This window comes from Lycorma delicatula, chromosome 11, assembly GCF_047948215.1.
Source record: "Lycorma delicatula isolate Av1 chromosome 11, ASM4794821v1, whole genome shotgun sequence".
In the NCBI taxonomy this organism is placed as follows: domain Eukaryota; kingdom Metazoa; phylum Arthropoda; class Insecta; order Hemiptera; family Fulgoridae; genus Lycorma; species Lycorma delicatula.
The window spans coordinates 44,405,277-44,427,655 of record NC_134465.1 but is presented as its reverse complement, the minus strand read 5'-3'; the positions used below and the strand labels follow the sequence as shown (position 1 = coordinate 44,427,655).

General features: G+C 31.4%; 1 protein-coding gene across 3 annotated transcripts in view; it reads left to right on the top strand.

Annotated features, from left to right (window-relative positions):
- The window catches only part of LOC142332611 (uncharacterized), a 643,294-nt gene that overhangs the window by 303,025 nt on the left and 317,890 nt on the right, over positions 1 to 22,379 (top strand). The window lies entirely within an intron of this gene.

Here is a 22,379-nt window from a genome sequence, read left to right as displayed (position 1 = left end):
CAAACAGTTTTTTGTTAAAATCTATAAATGTTCAATATGTGCTCCTCTGGTGACACGGCACACATCAACACGAAAGTCTAGCTCTTGCCAAACTCGTTCTAACATGTCATTTTCGATAGAGTTGATTGCACTGATTATGCGATCCTTTAGCTCATCGATATCGTGCGGCATTGTTGGGAAACACCTTATCTTTCACGTAACCCCAGAGAAAGAAATAACATGGTGTGAAGTCTGGTGATCTTGGTGGCCGCAGCATAATGTGTTGGTCTTCTTCAGAAGCACGTTCTATCCAGTCCCGAGTTAACGTTGCGTTAAGGTACTTTTCGTTATGAAAACGGGCAGGACAACTATCTTGCTGGAAAATGAAGTGGTTGAGTAGCTGAAGCATAAGCCATAATTGTATCACATCCAGGTATATCATGCCGGTTACTGTCGTTTCCATAAAAAAGAACGGCCCATACACTGCCTCACGAGAGATCGCAAAAAAAACGTTTACTTTCGGAGAATCCCGAATGTGTTCCACATAAAAATGTAGGTTTTCAGTTCCTCAAACTCGCATGTTATGACGGTTTACTTTGCCGCTAATATGGAATGTAGCTTCATCGCTGAAAATTATCTTGTTTACAAAACCTTTATCTAACAACATCTTTTCCTGTAACTGTAAACAAAAATCGAACCTACGTTTTTTATCTCCATCAGAAAGACGCTGGATTAATTGAAGACTGTACGGTTTGCATAATAAACGTTTACGGAGAACTCTCCACACTATTGTTTTCGGAATTCCTAATTCTCTGTCTGAGCCGCAGTCGATTTTGACGGGCTGCGAATGAAACTTGCACGCACAAGTCCGACATTCACTTCTGAGGTTGATTTTTTCTTGCACAAGCAACCAGTTTCACCGAATTGTTTATACCATGCACGAACTGAATTGTCACTTGGTGGCTCCTTATGAAATTTCAACCGAAACGCACGTTGCACAGAAATTATTGACTTTGACAAGTGAAATTCTAACACTCAAAACGACTTCTCGCTTCCCGTGGCAGCCATTTTCTCTACTGTCGAGCCCTAGCGAGCAAATGGTTTACTAACTGCCTAGAATATGTGAAAAAACTATTTGAAGTACTCTTTCGTACAGTACTTGTTTTATTCGTATGAGTAAAATAGTTTTTTGTTAATGAATTTTCGAAACTGAAAAAGAACATTATGAAATGCTCTTAGTTTTTGAAAACAGATTTATTTATTGTAATCGTGTAAAATTACATAACTTTAAAATTTAGTTATAAAATTCACCAAAATTTTACAAAATAATTGTAATTGTTTTTCACATAACCCATGAGGTACAGCCAAATGTGTGCGTTTTATTTTTGTAGTCTTGAAAGTTTTCTTTTTGTAGTCTTAAAAATTTTTTCAAGACACGACTCATTTTTGCGTGCCTCAAATTTATTGCGTCTTACGAAAAATTACTGTTTTTAAAAAATGTTTACTATTTATTTTTCCGGCATTTTAATTTTTCATTTCGATTTCTTATTTCAATTTCATAATTTTAACGTTAGACCTTGTACTGCTGTCAAATACGTTGTTTGAATTTTTTAAATTGGTCGTACCTTTCCGGAGATATTAGCAAATTTCGGAAATATAACGGATAACCGAATGATCCAGCGTACATATTTTTTTATGCAAACGTTAACACTCAAAATGATAAAAAATAAGACGTTTGAATTTTTAAAATTGGTCATACCGTCTCGTTGATATAACTACATTTTGGAATAATATAATAACAGGATAATCGAGAGTACAAAAGAAAAACATAAAAACCACCCTTGCAATAAATAGAAATTTTATGCCGAACTAGATTTTTTTGTATTCCTATGGCGTCCTTAATCTTACATTTAAAAGAAATCAACTCCTTTTTTTTATATACAGAATGATTCAGGAGGATAGGACAGTACTTTGACAACTCATTCTAGAGGCTAAAAATAAGAAAAAAATTCATATAAACATAGGTCCGAAAACGCCTGGTTAGCGAGTTGTACAGGGTGAAAGATATCGCCCGAGTTTCAGTTTCTACGGGTAAATTAAGGCTTTCTGAAATTCTGGGAAGGTCAATTAAGGGACAAACTCAATTGTTTCTTATGGTTATTGAGCTGGGAAATCGAAAAAAATAAGTCCTAGAACTGCATCTCTCTTAGTTTCTAAGATATCCCATGTAAAACGCCAAAAATAGAGTCAAAAACACATTTTTTTACGTTTGATGTACAAAAACGTTGTTAAATTGGCAATAAATCGTACATTTTTTAAACATAAATAGTAGAGAATTTAATTATAAAAAGATTGATGTAAATAATGTCAACAGAAAACAAATAATATTTTAAACATGTCGACTTTTATTAACAACAAAACAGATTAATTTGTAACAGATTGAAAAAACTTTTTCGTTATGTACAATAGAAAATATTTGGAGGAAGAAAGAACACTTACTGTTTTTTTTATGATAATGATAAAATGCGGCTTACAAGTAGTATTTCATATGGTTTAATAACTTTCAAAAATGCCACCGTTGTGTTCAATGCACTTTTCAACGCGTTGTACTAGATTTTGTGTTGCCAATCCAACAGTATCTTTGTGTTCCTTGATTATAGCTGCAGCGTTGAGAATGCGAGCGATCAGTTCATCGCGTGTGTCTACTTTTTCCTTGTAAACCTCATTTTTCAACCATCCCCACAAACAATAATCCAACGGAGTGAGGTCTGGGGATCTCGGTGGCCAATTAACCGGCCCTCCATGTCCTATCCATTTACCAGCAAACTTTTCTTCAAGATATTGCCTTACTTCATCAGTGAAATTTGTAGGAGCTCCACCAAGTTGGTAATACATTTCAATTCGTTTTGCTAAGGGGATATTTTCCAGCAATATTTTTATGCACTGTAAAATGAATACAAAATTACACTTTTTAACAGTTTTCTGAAATTTTTACGGTAAGAATTCGACGTAATACTGCAAACACGATTTATCAGCGAAAGGTTATTTAACACATTACCAACAATTAACTGACAACAATGAGTAGTATTTAAACGAATTGTGACGAAATAATTCAGTGTTGCCAACTTGTTTTCCTTAGGTCTAAAATTATTGTACCTACTAGACACATCTGTTTTCTTTTTTTGTAACATTTTCTTCTAAGTTTTCATCGGTTTTGTTGTTAATAAAAGTCGACATGTTTAAAATTTTATTTGTTTTCAGTTGACATTATTTACATCAATATTCTTATAATTAAATTCTCTACAATTTACGTTTAAAAAATGTGATTTATTGCCATTAACTTATACAATTAATATTATGTAGAAAGGAAACGTTAGATAATTCAAAGTTAATTTTGACATACGTCTAAACGTAACGCTAAAAGTCTTGAACAGTCGAAATTTAGTTTACTCCAGAATTGTAAATTTCAATTCTGAATATTCGTTCCATATTTTATCTACATCAAAATTTGTATTTGCCATAAATTCTGAATTTTGTTTTTTAGAAAGCTGTATTGTATTTTGCTTCCCGATATCAAAGTTGTTTCTTGAATTTATAATAATTTCATTATCAAATGTTTGCCGATCTTTTAATTCTTCATCTGAAAATCTGCTCTCTAATTGAACATACATTAAATATTTCTCTTACATTGTCACTGCAAAAGATTTCGTGCTCCAAATATCGAGTTATTAGTTTATTTAATTGCAATTTTTACGTACCTGTGAGCGTCAATAATTGTTAAATCACTTTTTTGTAGATATTTGCACGATGAAGTAAGCTTGTTTATACATCTTTAAGAGCAAATATTTTTTCCCGATATTGTGAATTATAATTTTTTCATAATATTTAAAACAAGGTCGTCGCATTCTGCTATCTGATTTTTACAATACTCAATTAATACATCGTAATTTTTTACTAAAGCACCGACTGCAAAATACCTGGATGACCGTGTGACTTCATTTAACGGTTTAAATGATATAACATCATGTTCTAACACTTGAGCTAATTCTTCAAAATTTTATTTTTGATGCTAGATGGTGAAACATGTATACACAGTTCGACATCCTAATAATAGTTACATTTTTCCGTACATCATTTAATCCTAAATCTTCCCTACGTGCTACACAGTGTTGTTCAGTTAAATGTGTTGCTACCCCGTTAATCTTCCCGAGCATAACACTGACAGCATCGCTCAAAAACATTATAATTTTTTGTGCGATGAATAGAATGCTTTTATTGTGAATAGTAGTTATAAACTCCCGGTGTTCGCTACTCCGTAGTCTCAACTAAACGTGTCATCGCGTATACCTTACAAATTTACGTAGAATAACTGATTGTAGATGCGCAAGGATTAAATTTCTCTGTGCTATTTATTGCAATACTACCAAGCGGCCACGCACCTGAGCAGCTTAGAGAGAACTATGCCTGTAGTACGATGATGTAATTTCGTAGTAAAGTCTGGGGTAACTATCATAACTGCACCAACCTCTTGATGGTGAAGATATTAAAGTTAAACATACAAGAAAGAATATGAACTTGAGTTATAAATTTCGTTAATATAGTCTTTTATACGTGCAGGAAATGAATTAGAAAATGGTGTTATAGAGGAAGAAGAGGAAGTTGAGGAGGATGACATGGGAGAAACAATACTGAGATCTGAATTTAAGAGAGCATTAAAAGATTTAAATGGCAGAAAGGCTCCTGGAATAGAAGGAATACCTGTAGAATTACTGCGCAGTGCAGGTGAGGAAGCGATTGATAGATTATACAAACTGGTGTGTAATATTTATGAAAATGGGGAATTTCCATCAGACTTCAAAAAAAGTGTTATAGTTATGATACCAAAGAAAGCAGGGGCAGATAAATGTGAAGAATACAGAACAATTAGTTTAACTAGTCATGCATCAAAAATCTTAACTAGAATTCTATACAGAAGAATTGAGAGGAGAGTGGAGGAAGTGTTAGGAGAAGACCAATTTGGTTTCAGGAAAAGTATAGGGACAAGGGAAGCAATTTTAGGCCTCAGATTAATAGTAGAAGGAAGATTAAAGAAAAACAAACCAACATACTTGGCGTTTATAGACCTAGAAAAGGCTTTCGATAACGTAGACTGGAATAAAATGTTCAGCATTTTAAAAAAATTAGGGTTCAAATACAGAGATAGAAGAACAATTGCTAAATGTACAGGAACCAAACAGCAACAATAACAATTGAAGAACATAAGAAAGAAGCCCTAATAAGAAAGGGAGTCCGACAAGGATGTTCCCTATCTCCGTTACTTTATAATCTTTACATGGAACTAGCAGTTAATGATGCTAAAGAACAATTTAGATTCGGAGTAACAGTACAAGGTGAAAAGATAAAGATGCTAAGATTTGCTGATGATATAGTAATTCTAGCCGAGAGTAAAAAGGATTTAGAAGAAACAATGAACGGCATAGATGAAGTCCTACGCAAGAACTATCTCATGAAAATAAACAAGAAGAAAACAAAAGTAATGAAATGTAGTAGAAATAACAAAGATGGACCGCTGAATGTGAAAATAGGAGGAGAAAAGATTATGGAGGTAGAAGAATTTTGTTATTTGGGAAGTAAAATTACTAAAGATGGACGAAGCAGGAGCGATATAAAATGCCGAATAGCACAAGCTAAACTAGCCTTCAGTAAGAAATATAATTTGTTTACATCAAAAATTAATTTAAATGTCAGGAAAAGATTTTTGAAAGTGTATGTTTGGATTGTCGCTTTATATGGAAGTGAAACTTGGACAATCGGAGTATCTGAGAAGAAAAGATTAGAAGCTTTTGAAATGCGGTGCTATAGGAGAATGTTAAAAATCAGATGGGTGGATAAAGTGACAAATGAAGAGGTATTGCGGCAAATAGATGAAGAAAGTAGCATTTGGAAAAATATAGTTAAAAGAAGAGACAGACTTATAGGCCACATACTAAGGCATCCTGGAATAGTCGCTTTAATATTAGAAGGACAGGTAGAAGGAAAAATTTGTGTAGGCAGGCCACGTTTGGAGTATGTAAAACAAATTGTTGGGGATGTAGGATGTAGAGGGTATACTGAAATGAAACGACTAGCACTAGATAGGGAATCTTGGAGAGCTGCATCAAACCAGTCAAATGACTGAAGACAAAAAAAAAAAATACGTGCAGCAATAAATCTAAAATAAATCATCAGAGTAATGACGTTCGAAAGACCAGAATGAGGATATCGGAGGACGACCGAAAAATTAGTAGTAATAGAATAGTTTTTTGCAAAAATAAATACATTTTTCACAAATAAATCTGTCGTAATAAAGTTGCAGATTGTAACTAAGGTATTACTGATAGATGAAATTTATTGAAAATTAATTTACATTGCGTGTACTAGTAAAGAATACGAATGTAATAGAATATTTGATTTAGAGCAGTAGAGATTTTAGAATCGAAGTTTAGATACGTGGGTGTTTGAAGTAGTGAAATTGGTGGGAGGGGAAAAGATAAAACTTCCTGCCGATGTTACTGGCTCTTGTTGCTGGACCACAACCAATCGATATGTTCAAATACAGCGGGGTCACGGGGTCATATACCACTCATTCCATGTACTACTATCTTGACTCTTGTTTAAATTTAAATCCTTCCCCACATCGTCACGTATTCTGTTACTGAATTTGAATTTGACAAACGCGTATTTACACCGAATACATTGTGTCATGTCATTAAATTATAGAGATATTGTTAACCCCTCATCCCAATCCGTACGTAAATACATTCGCATCATAAGACTACACAATATAACGTTGTAATGTCACTGCTTAGTTATTTCAGATATTTTATTGAGTTTATAAATTCATTCACGCGCTAGTACATTAGTGTAAACCAGAATTAATTATATTTTATTAACGTAGTACTTTTTTAGAACTCTTTGCCTTCTGTTATATAGTATCGTGTTCGTCGTTCTACAAGGATATTAAGAGGTTAACAAACATAAATTTTTTTATAAATATAATTTATTACCTTCAAAATATATGAAATGAAGTAAATAATAAATAAATAACTGGTTCTGGGTTCGAATCCCGGTCAGGCACGACATTTCCCATACACTACATTTCTATAACCCACGCACAAGTTTCAAGGTTATGTGGCGATATCATCAAGCAAAAAAAAAAAAAAATAAATAAATAAATATAACATACAAAATAGTAATTCAAATAAAAAAACAAAATTCATTTAACTGCAATTAAATTATTAACACGAATACAGTACGATTTACTAAAAACTCTTATAATGACTAATAAAAACTGTATTAACAGCAAAATAATACAACAAAAGTATAAAGTACATACAATTCAGTTTTCGGCAAATATAATTTCTTTTTCTATTTACAATAGAGTTCTATGTTACACTTTATGAATGAGTGGAATACTGTTTACTAATAACTCACAGAACAACATTCAACCACTGTCCAAAATAGAATGCTCGTGATGACGCGCTCTTCACTCGTTGTTACGAAAAACACGTACTGTTATCGCTTTTATCGCACGCTGCACCAAACTCGGACTTACAAAACTACTGACTATATCCGCTGAAATTCTGACTTAATCCGTAAAACTACTGACTATATCCGCTGATCCCCGCAGTATTTATACTACCAGGCCCTGTAGAAAGATTACCAGACCCAGTATTTTGATTGTTCAAGCGCAATAGTTTTTATTGTCCGCGTCTTCTACCCTTCTTTATAAGTCCTTTTACCGGTCCGGTAATCCTTCTAGTCGAAAAGGATTTTTGGAGATGCTATTGTCTGTATTACAGAGGACAAGTTATTAAACGGACTCGTTATTCTAAAAGACAAGATTTCCTTTTAGATTTATTTTCACTTTCTTTCTTCTTTCTGGAAGAAACCCTTACAATATATACGAATATAAGTATGTTAAATAGCTACATTTATTTTAAATGTAAACGTAGAATACAGTTTTGCTGGCTTGTTTAATAATAATCATCAGTAGACATTGCAAGAAAATAAATTAATAATTTTTTTTTCTAATCGGTATATAATAATTCATTATGTAGACCACGCGTATAAAAGAAATTGTAAATTTAAAAATATAAATTATATAATATAAAACATAAATATGATTAAATCCATATTAACTATTTAATAAATAAATACATATAATAATGTTATTTTAAATACATTAAATATAAAACATCTGATGTGGACACCATATTACTTCCTTCTACGCCTATTAAATTACATATAAGCATTTTTACAAGTACATGAAATTTTATTTCACTAAACCTTCTGATTTTTTTTCTTGTTATTGAATTGTTATTTATTGCTAAAGCTTTTTTTTATAATCAGAGGTTTATAATTATTAATAAATCAATATATTTAAATTAAAAAAATAAAAGTTAAAAAAGAAAGGAAATGAAGTCGGATTCGAACCGATGTGCCTTCCGTTTATAAGATCCAAATATATCATTAACTAAAATGTTATTTGGTTATAACTCTGGAAGCAATTAAAATAAGTACCGCTTATGATATATCATTCAAAAGCTCTAAATGAGAGCTTATTGATGATTTTAGGCTTTTTTGGAAACTTTTAGTCCAGTCGATTGCAATGAAAACATGTACAACTAAATGTTGTAACAATCCTAAATCCAAAATTTCAAAATTCTACGGTTAATCGTTTTGAGTTATGCGAGATACATTTGTACGTACAGACGTCACCCCGAAACTAGTCAACATGGATGGATTCAAGGATGGTCAAAATGGATATTTCCGTTGAAATTTGAAAATCGAAATTTTTTCCCATTACAATATTTCCTTGTACTTCGTAAAAGAATGTACTTGTATTGAAATACGAGTAAAAGGTAAATACATGGAAAGTAAAATACAAGGAAGTATTGTAATAGAAGTTTTGTCATTTTTACTTTGTTATCGAGTTATAAGCATTCGAATTTACGATGACCTGAAAATCGTGTTAACAATAGAAAAAGGTAAAACGCGCTGTATGAATAATTTTATTGCAATTTAGATCCATAATGCGAACAATAACGAACTTTAAAAAGCGGTATAATATTGATAATAATAAACTATAACTAATAATTAATAATACAACAACAAATTAAATGGCAAACTATGTAAATCCAAAATCTTCTTTATTATAGTTTTCATTTTTTTTTCTTTTTAGTTTTAGTCTTATGTATCCTAAAATGGAATTATTACCTTAATATCTAGCACCGTTGGTAATGATCTAATTTGTATAACAATATATGTCCACGTAACAACAATTTTTTTAATGTATTATCTGAATTTAAGAGAGCATTAAAAGATTTAAATGGCAGAAAGGCTCCTGGAATAGACGGAATACCTGTAGAATTACTGCGCAGTGCAGGTGAGGAAGCGATTGATAGATTATACAAACTGGTGTGTAATATTTATGAAAATGGGGAATTTCCATCAGACTTCAAAAAAAGTGTTATAGTAATGATACCAAAGAAAGCAGGAACAGATAAATGTGAAGAATACAGAACAATTAGTTTAACTAGTCATGCATCAAAAATCTTAACTAGAATTCTATACAGAAGAATTGAGAGGAGAGTGGAAGAAGTGTTAGGAGAAGACCAATTTGGTTTCAGGAAAAGTATAGGGACAAGGGAAGCAATTTTAGGCCTCAGATTAACAGTAGAAGAAAGATTAAAGAAAAACAAACCAACATACTTGGCGTTTATAGACCTAGAAAAGGCTTTTGATAACGTAGACTGGAATAAAATGTTCAGCATTTTAAAAAAATTAGGGTTCAAATACAGAGATAGAAGAACAATTGCTAACATGTACAGGAACCAAACAGCAACAATAACAATTGAAGAACATAAGAAAGAAGCCGTAATAAGAAAGGGAGTCCGACAAGGATGTTCCCTATCTCCGTTACTTTTTAATCTTTACATGGAACTAGCAGTTAATGATGTTAAAGAACAATTTAGATTCGGAGTAACAGTACAAGGTGAAAATATAAAGATGCTACTATTTGCTGATGATATAGTAATTCTAGCCGAGAGTAAAAAGGATTTAGAAGAAACAATGAACGGCATAGATGAAGTCCTACGCAAGAACTATCGCATGAAAATAAACAAGAACAAAACAAAAGTAATGAAATGTAGTAGAAATAACAAAGATGGACCGCTGAATGTGAAAATAGGAGGAGAAAAGATTATGGAGGTAGAAGAATTTTGTTATTTGGGAAGTAAAATTACTAAAGATGGACGAAGCAGGAGCGATATAAAATGCCGAATAGCACAAGCTAAACGAGCCTTCAGTAAGAAATATAATTTGTTTACATCAAAAATTAATTTAAATGTCAGGAAAAGATTTTTGAAAGTGTATGTTTGAAGTGTCGCTTTATATGGAAGTGAAACTTGGACGATCGGAGTATCTGAGAAGAAAAGATTAGAAGCTTTTGAAATGTGGTGCTATAGGAGAATGTTAAAAATCAGATGGGTAGATAAAGTGACAAATGAAGAGGTATTGCGGCAAATAGATGAAGAAAGAAGCATTTGGAAAAATATAGTTAAAAGAAGAGACAGACTTATAGGCCACATACTAAGGCATCCTGGAATAGTCGCTTTAATATTGGAAGGACAGGTAGAAGGGAAAAATTGTGTAGGCAGGCCACGTTTGGAGTATGTAAAACAAATTGTTGGGGATGTAGGATGTAGAGGGTATACTGAAATGAAACGACTAGCACTAGATAGGGAATCTTGGAGAGCTGCATCAAACCAGTCAAATGACTGAAGACAAAAAAAAAAAATTATCTAAGCGCTCTCAGAGTCATTTCTCCATCATCAGGGATTATTTAAAACTTTGAATTTGTTTCCGTGCATATAATGTTATATTTATGATTATAATTAAAATTATAATGTAATTAAAATTGTTATTTTTATAACAGTGCGTCATCAATAATTTAAAATAAATTATATGTTAAGTAAAATAAAAAGTCATGTCCGTAGGATGTTTACGACTGCTATCAGTATTCTACTGACATGACGTTTTTATTTTACTTAACGTACAACTTATTTTAATTATTGATGACCCACTGTTATGAAAATAACAATTTTAATTTCATTATAATTTTAATTATAATCATACATACAACATTATATGCACGGATAAAAATTCATAGTTTTAAATAATCCCTGATGATGAACAAATGACTCTGAAAGCGCTTGGATAACACATTAAAAAAATGTTTGATAAGTGGAAATATATTATTTATACAAATTATCGTCTTTGTTAATTTATAGATTGTGATAGGTCAAAAATATTTTTTATGAAATTTTTTCACGATTTTCCTTCTGAGATTAGGCGGGAGAGATTAGACAGGATTTTTATGGTTGGTTTTATATTTTTTGGTGTCGAACGTTTCATTTTAAAAATTTACAACCATACTGGCTTTACTATATGAAGTAAAAAGAATAAAGTCGTTTCTCGTCTCCTTCTTCACATATTTAAATATTTTGTTGAATATCAGTGTGCCAAACTCACTGAAATTCAATTGATATTGTCCATTTATTCATACTGCTATATCTGTTCATCACCAGGATAGGTTAAATAATGAACCGTCATTACTCTCATAGAAAATAAATCTGTTTAGTTTCACTTTGGAGTGTCGCTTTATATGGAAGTGAAGCTTGGACAATCGGAGTACCTGAGAAAAGATTAGAAGCTTTTGAAATGTGGTGTTATAGGAGAATGTTAAAAATCAGACGGGTGGATAAAGCAACAAATAAAGAGGTGTTGCGACAAATAGATGAAGAAAGAAGCATTTGGAAATATATAGTTAAAAGAAGAGACCATAGACTTATAGACCATAGAGACTTATAGGCCACATACTAAGGCATCCTGGAATAGTCGCTTTAATATTGGAAGGACTGGTTGAAGGAAAAAATTGTGTAGGCAGGCCTCGTTTGCAATATGTAAAACAAATTGTTAGGGATGTAGAATGTAGGGGGTATACTGAAATGAAACGACTAGTACTAGATAAGGAATTTTGGAGAGCTGCATCAAACCAGTCAAATGACTGAAGACAAAAAAAAAAGAAAAGTTTCACTTATTCCTCAGATGGTTTTATTTACAACATAGTCGTTATATGTACCCATTTCTTTAGTAGATGATGCATTATAAAAGTGTTTTTAGTCAGCAGCGAGAGAAAAAAAAATACGGTTATAAAATGATAAAGTTTTTAATTAATAATATTGTGTTTTCATGGAACCGGTTCATAATTCTCTATTTGCCCTGATAAAAATATCACCACAATAGAATATAAAGATCAAGAAAAAATTGATTTATGCTCTAGGTTTTAAAACCAGCCCGCTTTGTCGATTTATTTGGAATTTCTTAATGAGGACGTAGCCCGTTATTATAAATTATTTTTCTTCAACACAAAATGGAACAGATTAAAGTTCGTAATTTATATATTTTTTTTTATTGTAGAAGAGTGACATTAAAATATTGTAAAAATACTTTCGGATAGAGATTGTATCAGTCTCTTGAATTTGATTTGAGATTAGTTTTGCTGATAATAAAATGCTTAGTTAAGGAATTATTTTTTTCAGTTTTTAATTTTTTATAATTTAATAAAATATGAGTTAAATTTTTTTATCTTAATGAGAAGATGAAATTTTTTAGTATATATTGACTAAAAATTTGGTCATTTAACAAATTTAAAAAAAAACAAATTTAAAATTGTAATAAAAACTAAAATACTAAAATTGTACTAAATGACCAAATTTAAATTTTGTCATTTAGAACATTTTAACAAATTTTTTGGTTACATATTGACTAGAGCATATTTATTGATGGTGGTATAATTCGTCATACAATTTAATTTTAGTTAATTCCTAAGTAATAATTTATTATCTAAAACTAATTTATTAAATTAGTGGTGTTCTACGTAACAGTCTATTTGGTATATTCAACAATGTCTCTTAGATCGCTGAAGATATGACAGTAAAAACTTTTGAGTAAAAGTTATGAGTTATAGCTGTGTAGAATTCTACTTAGATAAATTCGTAAGGGAGATTCATCTGCTGCATTATCGAATTTTATTTTAAACTTCAGATTCAGTGATTAAAAGTTTCTTAAGCCTAAACCACCTTTTTTCTTGAAATGAAAAAAAAAACAATAATAATTACATACCATTTACTGCACCAGAAGATTAAACAGTAAATGGCAAATTATTATTATTTTTTTTTCAACGGAGATATACAGAGTGTTCCGTGACGTATCCCCGAACTTTAGGTACTGATTCAGGACATCAAAATAAGCAAAAAGGTTCGTATCGTCATAAATCCTATTTTGCTTTGTTTTCCTTCTAGACGCCATTTTGTGATTTTCAACAAAAAAATTATTTCTCAGGAACGGGTAAACCTACTTTAATTAAATTTTGCAAATCTAAGACTAATGTTTTATTATACAAAATAAATTTTGCAAACGTCACCTTCGAAATTTCAAAATGCTCACCAGCTTACTTTTTTAATCTTCAATATCTTTGTAATTATTTGTGTGATCAAATTTTTTTTTTTATTACAAAATTTATTAAGCATTTTATTTTGAGCAAAATGACACACCTCATTTGTAAAAATCCGTTGACAAACAATCGAGTTATTGCAGACAGTTAACCCGGCAGTACGCTTGCGCAGCGCACTTCAAGATTATAATATTTATTACATTTAGTGGAGGGAATAAAAACCGGCAAAAAATTATCAGCTTCTATTATTAACTGTTTGACTAAAGTACTCTTAGATACAAGACAAAAAATTCAATGTATAAGGTTACTTTACGTCATCCTCCGTTTGCGAAAATAATTGAACATTTTTTTTTAAATTAATTTTAACAGAAACGATTATAGAATATTTCTTGAAAAAAAAAATTGATTAATTTAAAATCAAGTCGTAATAGTTTTTTGGTTGATTCATAGTATTATTTCTTGCCAGTTTGATAATATCATATCTATGAGATACTGTATTTTTTTTTTTTGTAACTAATTTTTATTGATAAAAATATTGTAACGAGTAGAGAAGCTTCTAATAAGTTAGTGCCAACATAAGAGAGAGACAGAAAAAGATTGCAAGAACGTAAATCGACAAATAGATTGAAAAAGAAAAATCCAGAAGAAACAATAACAAAGAAATTCTTTCTAGAACAGTGTAGAAGGTTCGGACAGCAGAAATCATTATACTTGAATGAAGAAATCGGTAGGTCGACTTCTTTTCCTACAGGTAAGCCCTTGCCTGGGAGGTATATATATATACTGCCGAGGACTAGGAACATCAGTCGTGGTTCCCTCAACCCCATCCAAGATACAAATGTATCTAGAAGAGAATCTTGCTGGTATTTTCTGTTGAAGTTCTGCTGCCTAATATTAAATAACAAGCTTATTTAATATTAATTGTCCCCTCCCGCAATCCTTTATCCTATGAAAGAAGAAGGTAAAGAAGACCGCTGGAAGATAAAAACGAAGATTGGAGAAGAAATCCAGCAGTCGTCTGACGGAGAGAACGAAAAGACCTGCACTCTCCACTGTGATGTCCTTCTCAGGGCTCACACGTCTTTCTAATATTACAGTTATAAATATTTACAATCTAAAAAATACAGAGTCAAGCAAGAATAAAAAAGAAGTAGGAAGGACACCTCACGACAGCGAACTTAGCCCAGCCATGACTCAGGTGGTTTAAAAAGAAGACGAAGAATTTTCAAAATTTAAATAAATTATCTTTTTTTCATCTTACAATTATTAGCCTACAGACAGTCTCTGCGAAGGGAGTACACTACACCCTCCAAAAACCTAATTGAAAGACGGAAATATCTATAATAAATGAAAACGATTTGTTTCTGCGCGTGAAAACTAAGCTAAATGTTTTCAGTTTGGATAATAGGCAATGTACTAGCCGTCGTAGTCCTAGCTTCAAGATTCATTGCGACAATTATATTCGGTATACCCACCGGGTTGGTCTAGTGGTGAACGAGTCTTCCCAAATCAGCTGATTTGGAAGTCGAGAGTTCCAGCGTTCAAATCCTAGTAAAGCCAGCTATTTTTACACGGACTTGAATACTAGATCGTGGATACCGGTGTTCTTTGGTGGTTGGGTTTCAATTAACCACACATCTCAGGTATGGTCGAACTGAGAATGTACAAGACTACACTTCATTCACACTCATACATATCATCCTATTTCATCCTCTTATCTAAACGGTAGTTACCGGAGGCTAAACAGGAAAAAGAAAAAGAAAAAGTTATATTCGGTATAGAATTTGCCTGCTGATGTGATACTGGCAACGTGTGTAGTACCATAGACGAAAAGGTAATCAATCAAATTCCTTGAATTATTGGAGCAAGAAAGAGTATAATTTGAAGATTAGTCGGCCGGATATGAGAAAAAAAATAATTTTTTTTTTCCTGAATATAAAATTTATAGAAACTTTAGTTATTTTTTATGAAAGAATATTACTGAATGTTTTCACTGCGTATATGATTAATATGGATTTCTTGTAACATTTTCATTTTTTCTATACATTTATAAATGTATTTGTGTGTGTGTGTCACGTGTTTCTTGTCGTTTGTTTAACATTTACAATGCCAAGCTTGTCTTGACAAGTTTTTTTTTTTATATAACATCCGTTGTTCTTAGAAATTGAATTTATAATTATTTTTTTTTATTTCAATTGATTTAATATTACTAGTTACGTCATTTTAGTTTTATTGTTGTATTCTTTATTTTTACGTTACTTTTTACATTGTTGCACGAGTATTTAATTTTGAATTCTAATAATATATGCATATAATTATTAAATACATAAAAATAATTCGTTGCGTAATGTAAAAAGTAAACTCGTAAGAAATGGGCATACTGTATTACATGCGTTATTATTTTGTCGATTGATTTTAAGTTTAATAAAACTTTTCAAAAAAAAGCAATAAAAAATCTAAGGGTTTCATCGGTGAAATTTTGTTTGTTTTGTTATGAAAGAGCTTGTTTCAGCAGCTATAATCATTAGCCCGATGGAAATCGGTGGCGTATGAAAAGATGCCATTCCTGACCGGAGGGGATTCCAACTCGGTACCTCCAAACGAAATGCTAACTACTCAATCTCGGAGGTTGGCGAAAAATTTCACTGAAATTTGAAAAGAATAAAAACATTAGCTACCATATTTTAATTATTTTTTAACCTAATACGAATTTACAAAAATAAAATTACCAATAATATAATTAATGATAAATCTCGATTAAATATAGAATGAGAAGATCAAATAAAAATATTTTAATTAAACATTAAAATATAACGTTTCATATTAAATAAAAAAAAAAAAAATTATTATTTAACATCATGTACAATATGATTATAAATAATGCCCATTCAGAAAATTATTTTTTTCATAAAATTAGAAATTAGCTTTCTGACGTCACAACATAGCAGTAGTTTATATTATTTTTTGGAGTGGGGGCGCGATTTTCAAAAACAATTTTTTTGCAAATTTTGTTATTTTTTAATCGTTAACAAATTTGCCAAAGAAAATTTGGAGATACTAAGGGTAACCTTGTTCTACAGCTTCACTTCCTTGACCTTTAAAGTACAAATTTAATGACATCAATGCCTCATATATAGAAGTAATCAGACCGAGTTTGGTCAAAATCGGTCCAGTAGTTCTAGAGATGTAAAGTGATTTAGAGATCGTCACCGAACACACACACACACGAACATTAACGTCCTGAAAATTTCCATCCGGTTTTTGTTTTATGGGTTTCGTAGGTGTTAAAACGTCAAGATCCGGTGAAAACCGCATATGCCCAAATTGACACAATACACAATTGATCGCTATACTTTCATTTCTAGAGCTATAGCGCTATCTAAACGGCAAAGTAAAATATGTTATATTTAAATGTTATTTAATTTTTTTTTACTAAAATAAAAAAGTATGCATGTGTGTGTGCGTGGAGGGTCTCTCTCTCACTCTCTCTCTCTGTGTGTGTGTGTGTGTATTTGATATGAAGGGAAAGCGACATGTTTGATAACAAATAAAAACGGTTAGTATTTTTACGAGTTCTATGCAGGGTGAATTAACAATGAAACGAACTAAAAGAGATAGACTGATAAATATTTTTCACTTTTTACCAACACATTTTATTTTTAAATATACTATCGCATAAATACATAAATAAATATTTTTATATATATATATACTTTTTTTTTTCATTCATACCGATATTTTATTTATAAACTCAAAATATTTTATAAAAAAGATTATTTATTATAATAGCATGAGTTTTTTTATATGTGTGTCTGTGTACGTAATCCGTTTCTATAAACTTATAAAAAAAGTAGAGATGTAAAGTAAAATATCTAAACGATATTCAGAACACCTACCCATCGTATTCCCTTGTGATTTGCCGGTTATATCTGTGTACATTACGCCGCATCTTTCGCAGATTCCACACTCATGCGCTTGCAAACACAAACACCAACACAAACCATTATGTTTACTATGGAAACACTATTTTATAAAATATCTAGAGGGAAACTGTCGATCGTTCACTTCCCTCCTACGCAAATCAATCTTTCTTGTTTCTCCTTCATCCCACCGCTTCTATAATTCTAATTCATTTCTCCGAAGGCTTAAAGCAATCTTACTTTTCACGTCCTCCGTTAACCTATTAGCTTAAGAAAAATAAACGATAATTTCTTTGAGATTTATAGGCTAATTAAATGTGTAGCAAAGAAGCGAGTCTTAAGTGATCTCACACCGTTGAAAATAACCAGCTCTCCTTTTTCTGTCCTCCTACGACCACGCCCTCTACTGCACCACGCGTCAACTTGTCTTTTTTTAATTGTATACCGTAGTTTAGTTCTTAGGAATCAAGAAATGTTATAATAATACAGAGTGATTCAGGAGGATAGAGCAATAATTTGACAACTCATTCTAGAGGCTAAAAATAAGAAAAAAGTTCATATAAACATAGGTCCGAAAACGCTTCGTTGGCGAGTTATACAGAGTGAAAGATTTCGCCCGAGTTTCAGTTCCTCCGGGTAAATTAATGTTTTCTGAAATTCTGGGAAGGTCAATTAAGGGGCAAATTCCATTGTTTCTATGGTTTTTTGAGTTGGGAAATCGAAAAAATAGGTCCCAGAACTGTATCTCTCTTAGTTTCTAAGATATCCCATGTAAAACGCCAAAAGTTGGGTCAAAAAACACATTTTTTTTACGTTTGACGTACAATAAGTTTGTTAAATTAGCAATAAATCATACATTTTTTAAACGGAAATTGTAGAGAATTTAATTATAAGAAGATTGATGTAAATAATGTCAACAGAAAACAAATAAAATTTTAAACATGTCGACTTTTATTAACAACAAAACAGATTAATTTGTAACAGATTGAAAAAACTTTTTCGTTATGTGCAATAGAAAATATTTGTAGGAAAAAAGAATACTTACTGTTTTTTATGATAATGATAAATGCTGCTTACAAGTAGAAGTATTTCATGTGGTTTAATAACTTTCAAAAATGCCACCGTTGTGTTCAATGCACTTTTCAACGCGTTGTACTAGATTTTGTGTTGCCAGTCTAACGGTATCTTTGCGTTCCTTGATTATAGCTGCAGCGTTGAGAATTCGAGCGATCAGTTCATCGCGTGTGTCTACTTTTTCCTTGTAAACCTCATTTTTCTACCATCCCCACAAACAATAATCCAACGGAGTGAGGTCTGGGGATCTCGGTGGCCAATTAACCGGCCCTCCACGTCCTATCCATTTACCAGCAAACTTTTCATCAAGACATTGCCTTACTTCATCAGTGAAATTTGTAGGAGCTCCATCAAGTTGGTAATACATTTCAATTCGTTTTGCTAAGGGAATATTTTCCAGCAATCTTTTTATGCACTGTAAAATGAATACAAAATTACACTTTTTAACAGTTTTCTGAAATTTTTACGATAAGAATTCGACGTAATACTGCAAACACGATTTATCAGCGAAAGGTTATTTAACACATTACCACAATTAACTGACAACAATGAGTAGTATTTAAACGAATTGTGAAGAAAAAATTCAGTATTGCCAACTTGTTTTCCGTAGGTCTAAAATTATTGTACCTACTAGACACATCTGTTTTCTTTTTTTTGTAACATTTTCTTCTAAGTTTTCATCGGTTTTGTTGTTAATAAAAGTCGACATGTTTAAAATTTTATTTGTTTTCTGTTGACATTATTTACATCAATAATCTTATAATTAAATTCTCTACAATTTATGTTTAAAAAATGTATGATTTATTGCCAATTTAACAACGTTATTGTACGTCAAACGTAACTTCTGATACTTTTTCTTTTTTTTTGTCGTAATTTTTTTAAAAATCGGTGGTTAATTATTAATACATCAATATATTTAAATTTAAAAAAATATAATAAATAAAAAAAGGAGATGAAGTCTGATTCGAACCGATGTCCCCAAAATCAGCGTACATCAGCCTTTCAAAAAATGTGAAAATAAGTACCACTTATGATATATCGTTGAAAAGCTCGCAATGAGAGCTTATTACTGCAGTTAAGAAAAGGTCCAAAACCAATTTTTTTTTTTTTCGGCATTTTTGGATAATTTTAGTCCAGTCGATTGCAATCAAAACGGGAGGTACACAACTAGATGTAACAGCAGTCCTAAATCCAAAATTTTAACATCCTCCGTCTAATTGTTTTTCAGTTATACTAGATAGATACGTACGTACAGACGTCACACTGAAACTAGTCAAAATGGATTCAGGGATGGTCAAAATGGATATTTTCGTTTAATACTGAAAACCGAAATTTTTCGCGATGACAATAGTACCTTTACCTCGTAATAAGTGTATAAATTATCTTAATCTTGCTATTGGGTGCTACAACGGGAAAATAAAACTGAGATGACCGCTTATTTTGTAGAATTGGAAAAATCGCATTATATTGAGGGTATTAAACAATTTTAAAGTCGACGGTCTAAATGTATTAAATTGCAAGGATCTATGTTAAAAAATAAATTCCTGAAAAAACTTATGCTATCTTTGTGAGACCAGTATCTTTGCCAAAGACCCTCATATATAAAACTTCAAAATAATTTTTTCCTATAATTTGCCGGATGTTGGTCGTCAGCGAGCAAATAATTTAAATATTAATTTTAAAATATCAACTTTTCTAATAAGAAACCGAAATATAATTTTTTTTTTTAAATATTCGGTTGACGACAGTAGAAGAATATCAACAACAGTAAATGAAAACTGTAAATAGTCGCAAAGATGACTGCAAATGTTGTGAACTAAATTAAAAAAGTTCAGTTATAAAATTTGGTTTGATTTTACGTAGCAAAAGTTAATAATTTTAAAATAAATTGTTTATAAATTACAAGTAACAAAATAGTAAATTATGCAATGCGCCTATGATGATAGCTATTAATGGACGACTGCGAAGTAAGTTACGACACGAGCCTCAGCGATTATCGTAAACATTGTCAGTGCATTAGCAGCCATTATAGATAGTTGCATACCGTATTTTTTCTACGGATGAGAAAATATTGGGGTTATTGATTTAAATCAGCGATAGAATACATTGTTTACGGGATTTTTTTTTTTAATTTTTCAAAAAATAAAATCCTTAAGCAATACATAATGGTGCTCCCGGAGGATAAAAAAAATAAAAATATTTATATATATATATATACTAGCAGGTTACTCGTCGCGGCCTCGCCCAGGCGATACTTTAGTTTTAAACATATTTACTGAATATTTTGGAGTGATGCTTTTGCTTATTATGTTAAAAGATAATGTCAGAAATAGATAATGTAACTTCTGTTCTTATCACTCATAATCATCATCCATCATCATAGTTACTTGCGGGCTCCAAAAAAAAAGTCTACCCTTTTTTCCAACCGAGCCCTCACAGGCCCAGTGATTTTAAAAATCTACTAATAAATACTAAAAACTTCTTAATCTCATTTTATTTACAGAATTTATTTTGATAAATATTTAAATAACAAATAATATAAATAATAAAAATAAAAAAAACATTTAATAACTAATAACAAAATAAAAAAAATTAATATAAATATTTTAAGTATAAAATAAAAATAAAATTATTCTTCAACTTCTTTGTAAACTGCATTAGATGTTTTTCCTTCTGGCCCCAAAATAAATAAACCTGAAGGGTTGCTGATTCTGGAGCATGCCACATAAAATTGCCCGTGTGAAAAACAATCTTCTCTAACATCAATCTCAACAACTCGTAACGTTTGACCTTGCGATTTATTTATTGTCATTGCAAAACATACTTTAACAGGAAACTGCATTCTCTTAAATTCAAACGTCCGATGGTATCCATTGGTATGCGAGGAATGAGCACCGATTCTCCTTTGGGACACCCAGTGATAATTTTAGCTTCAATAAATTTTTTTTTGAACGGCGATTGTACACAGTCTTTTACCACTGCGTAACTTAGGTGGGCAAAGATTCCTCAATAACATAATTGGAGTACCAACTTTCAAAGTTAGCACGTGTGGTGGAAACCCAGGTGGATTGAGAGGATTGAAAAATCCAACCGGGTAACTAACTGCTTGATCTACTTCCAATACTGAAATAACGGATCTGTATTCAATCATTTCTGCTTGAAATGATTCTAATAATATTTGTTTTATTTTAGTTGCTGTTTCATTTTTTGAAATCAAAATGGCTCTCTCGCATAGCCAGTCCATAAATTTGTAATAACAACATTAATAATAAATTTAAATTAAATTATTAATAGATTTTACCACCGTAATCCATTCATTCAATATCGATTGATCTTAAAACACAAATATATTCGACGCAAATAAATCGATAATGAAAATACTATCGATTATTAATTTGAACCACTTAAAATCAAAATTTCCCAAAATCCTTTCTTAGTGCATGCCTACTTAAAGATACGAAAGTACCCTGAAAATTTCAAGTCTCTACCTACAGGATGATTTTTTAGTCCTGTTACCCAATTGTTAATGTCTGGTCATTTTTTTCTTAGAAAGAGAAATTTTGTTTTGTAACACGAAGGTGGTAGCGCTACTCAACCGGTATAGATACGGCAGTGTGAGTTGATTCTCCTTGAGCTGTGTAAACTTTTGTGCCGTTTCCGGACGTGTTACGAACAGAATGTCTTTTACCATAGAACAACGAGTTTTCATTCTTCAACAATATTTTGCTACGAAATCGTACGCGAGTGTAAAATAATCATTTCAAATTAATTTTTTTGGTGTTCCTCTGCCAGAAAAAAATGTCAATTTCTAGGCTAGCAAACCAATTTCGAGAGACAGGTAGTGTTTG